The following is a 4,684-nucleotide window of genomic DNA, read 5'->3' on the forward strand; positions in this document are numbered from 1 at the left end:
ATTATTACCGATATGTTTGCAAACAATTGTTGTTTTTCTTAATACTTTATCTTGAACCTTACAATAATAGATGCATTTCTTCAGTAGGATTACAGTTACTTTTCACTGTGCTCTGTTTTTAGTGAGTGGTATTACCCTGCATGGCTGTCGGGGTTTAGCGTGGTGCTCTTAGGTAGGATGGCCCCTCTGGGGAATTCTATCTCATTGTCTGAATAACAGAGATGGAGTGGAGTGACAGTGAGGACAAATAGATAAACAAACATAAGAATGTACCTCATTACTTAGTTGTGAATATGTTCTTAATACAAAAATGCAAATATTGTAAATACATAAGGTGATGGTGGAGTCATTGTGTAGACCTCTGGACATTTCCATTGGACAAACCACATTTTCTTGGACTAGTGGAAATACCACCAGTGTGGTTTATGGCAGTATTTTACAATAGAAGACAATGCATTGACAACTCTCGCTTGACTGTCACTTGACGTATACTTTTTATTAGTACACTAAAATCAGCCAGAGACAGTCTACACTAAATGGACGCTAATAGTGGTTATCAGTTTATATCCAAACCAGCAAGGGATGCCAGTGAACATATTGTACTGTACCTTACAGAAACTTCGGTTTCCAACACATGCATTGGTAACCAATCCCATTCTAATTTCTTATCTTTTAATTGTAATCAATTAAAACAATTAAACAGAGCAAAAAGAGACTTGAGCAAAAAACTGTCTCCAGACCACTGTACACATTCTCTGCCTCATGGTGTGGTTGCCAAGCAATGTGCGTTGGTTGATGAAGAGAACTCAGTCAAGGAGATGGGTCTTTCTACTTTGAGCTCTCTCTCTCTCTATTCTGCCTGCTCTGCTCTGCATACTAATTGCCAGACTCCAAAAGCTGATTACAAATCAGGTCTGTCCGACTGCTTATTAATATCCCACGTCTGGCTCTGAGAGTACTGAGTTCATGCTCTCTGTCTCTCCTGTTTTATTTTATTTTCCCAGTTTGATGAACTGTGGGAGCCATACAACATTTGAAGAAAACCACCTACTTCAGTAATAGCAATAAAACATACTTTCTATTTCTAGTATGAGCAGTTTTCCGAAGACAGTTAAAAAAACAAGTTCTGTTATTTCTGTTTGCTGACCACTAGAGGCTTATGGTACCACGTTCAGTACTGGTCTGGTGATGTGTTACTACACCCTGCATGCTGCCTGTCCTGTCATGCAGCCATTCTGCTCTGACCTCAGTGGACCAACTCAAACCCCTGTAATATTAAATGTCCAGGGAATGTCAAGGTTTTGGGTGATAACATCTTGGCTCAAAAACAGATTTGCACCAGACTCAACAGCTTTAAAAAGTCCGAATCTATCTTGAACGCGTCATAAAAACAGGAAAGAATCATTATACTGATAACGACTCTCACACAAACAACTATGTTTATATTAAAACAGTTGCTCTAAGCTTCAAAACCAATTTATTTAAGCACACATATCATTCTACTGTCATATTCAGCTGTCAGAGTTGTGCCAACAAGTTAAAAAGTTAGCAATTTCTTCCTTACAGACAACGCAATTGTTACTTCAGTTTAATAGACAAAAAAACTACCTAGTTTATAGAACTTTTGCTCTCACCCTCAAAACAAATGTATTTACCCAAGCACACTCATGCTACTGTCATATTCAGCTGTCAGTGTTGTACCAACAAGTTAAAAGGTTAGCCAATTTTTCCTTACAGGGAAACAAATTGCCACTTCAGTTTCTGACCACCATCAGAAAGAATATAAACTGAAAACAATATAATTGTAAGTGTACTTACAAAAAATATTTAGCCCAAATAATATTCTGATTAGCTTATTGTATATGCCAGTAGTACCTTCAAGTATCTACTGTATATTGAATGTGGAGATAATTTGTTGTGTCACAGCCTTTTTTGCTGGGTAGGTCATCTCCCTCAGTCTTCCTGCATTGTTACAGCCTCAGGAGAGGGGTATAATTAGCCCCATGGAAACAGGAAACGCCTCGCCCTCCCTATCTCTCTCTTGGCTTGTACAGATGAGCATAAGGTCTCAGTCAGACATGGAGAATCAGGAGTAGAGGAGCATGTCCTATGATGAGTCCCATGATGCCTTGCCTTGTCTTACGTCTATAGGCTTACTGGAAATGAGGAGAGAGCCCTTCCTGCAAAACAGACTAATTATCTTTAACTTGTATTTATTTAAGTTTTGCCTAATGCTGAATGACCTGGATCCTCTGTGCTCAGGCTGTTGCTTAACTACTGTACACAAGGTTTATGCCCACGACCCAGGCAAAAACAGTTTTTCTTGCAATATGAACAATAAACTTAAAAGGCTTGCTTTACAAAGATGTGCCTTTCAAATAATTCCTCTCTAGTTCCCATCATCCTTCCTCTTTTTCTCTGGTATGTGGCTCTGAACACACCTTCTTCTGCCTCATTTTACTGTAATTACAGTGAAACTGAACTCCCTGACCTCTTGGAGACAGTAAGTACCTTCAGCTGAGGGACCTGTCTGTCATAAGGGAAGGACACAGTCATACCCCTGTCATTACCAGCCCACCTTGATGAAATGAACGTGAGAAAGGATGTAATGAGATGGATGACATAGCCATTAAACAACCCAGATATGTTTGAATTTAGACAAACATAGAGTTGCAGCCTTGGCCCACCAAATTACAAGCACCCACAGTCCCGAAAGCCAGAGTTGTAAAACTCTTTGGCCCGTATGACATCACAAAGTCACAGTCACTTCACTGCTTGTGATTCACTTTGGGTGAATGTTTCTCTGCCCCTGGCTGTTAGTCCAACCTGAAGGATTGTAGTCAGGGCCTCTAATTTCTGCCCCTTCCTTCTCAGATTAAAGAGCTGTCTGAGACCAGGTGTACAGTTCAGACCTGCGATTAGGCCCTCATCCTGCTCCCCTTCATCTTCCACCTAAAGAAACCACATGCTACTCCATATTCTGAAGTGGCACAGATTTTTTGTCAGTTTCACTTTTTCAGAGGCGGGAGGAGGCGAGGGGGGGGGGGACGTCTCATCACTGATTACTGATTACTGTGTACAGACAAGGCTAAAGTAGAAGCAGGTGAGAGGTTAGAAGCCTAACCTGAATCCAACAGATATGGATATTCTTAGGTTGACCAGAGCCAGTGAAGCAGAGGAAGGACAGTCTGTGTTGTGGTTTTATTGATAAAGGAGGGGCTTCCTGCTTGCTCTTTCCTGGTGTGGAATGCACACCTGGAGAAGTTTGCAGAGTGGTTCTGGTAATCCATGTGACATGGTGAGTTTACACCTAGTGCTGTCTGAAGAAATGGGTGAACACGGCTCGCCCATGTATTGAATGGTGTACATGTAAATGGACATGTTTGTATATATATTCAGGTTAAGCACTATATACTGTACTTGCATATGTACAGTATGGAGAGAGAGGGAGAGAGAGAGAGAGAGAGAGAGAGAGAGAGAGAGAGAGAGAGAGAGAGAGAGAGGGATAAAGAGAGACAGGCAGTCAGAGACAGGTAAAGAGAGAGAGAGTTAAAAGTAAAATGGTCTGGAGGGCTGTTGGGGCTGAACTAAGACTATTAAAGTCCCGGTCCCCATTCCTCTGACAGTATACACACAGGGAGGAGATGGGGGCCAGATAACATGGCTAGGTCACGCCCCGCTGAAGAATTGGGCTGAAGGGGCTAGGAGACCTCTGCCCGTGCTTCATATTGTGATTCTACATAGCAAACAAAGCAGTTCGTCTGACGGAACAATCCGGGCTCTAGCAGGGCTCGCGGCTGGTCCTCGCTGGTGAAACAACAGGTTAGACAGCTGTCAGGCAGGCACAGCCAAGGCAGCCAGAGACCCCCATATGTGTTGTCTCAAGCTGACACATCAGAGCCCATAGATAGACTAAGGTGAGTGGTCATTTTCTTTTATGGATCGACCAGTTTTAAACTTACTGATTAGACTTAAATCAGTGGAAGTGATTGGGGTTGTTTGGACTGTGGAGAACCCTCATGTCAGTGCTGTGTTGGGTTTTACCTTTGAATACTTGTTGCATGTGATTAGATTGAAAGGCTCATTAATTGCTGCGTACGCTCACTTTGAAGGAGAAGTGGAAAGCGGTCACTGTTTGAGGTGATGACAGGAACCCTGGTGTACACATCCATACCTGATCTGGGTCCTTTGGAAGTTTTGCACAAGGCCCTGATACTTTGAAAGTTATTATTTTGATGTTACTGTGACTCGTGCAGGAACAACAGATGTGTTATGTGTTGCGTGTGTAGCAACAGGGCTAAGCTAGGGTTGGATAATAAATAAAAAATTACTCTTTGCCTCTGGTCAGGTACAGTAAAGATGAGAGTGTCATGACTTGTGTTGTACTTATTGTTGGAACAGGATATTGTTGGCCTAAGTGCCCACAGCTTATCAACTCAAGAGCTTCCTCTCATTATTTGATAAGGCTTATAGTAGACGGTATCCACAATGTGAATTCAGTAAAAAAAAAACAGCATAGTAATCCATTTCATCAGTCTCCCTCTACCATATAAATGATTCAATGTTATACAATGCAAAGTAAAACAAACTTACGCTCATTTTCTCCATCCAATAAGAAGCCGTCTCCCTGACTCTCTACCTCAGCCAATCAGATGAGCCGAGTAGGAGCAGCCGCTAGCGTAAC

Source organism: Osmerus mordax, chromosome 6 (assembly GCF_038355195.1).
Source record: "Osmerus mordax isolate fOsmMor3 chromosome 6, fOsmMor3.pri, whole genome shotgun sequence".
NCBI classification, from domain to species: domain Eukaryota; kingdom Metazoa; phylum Chordata; class Actinopteri; order Osmeriformes; family Osmeridae; genus Osmerus; species Osmerus mordax.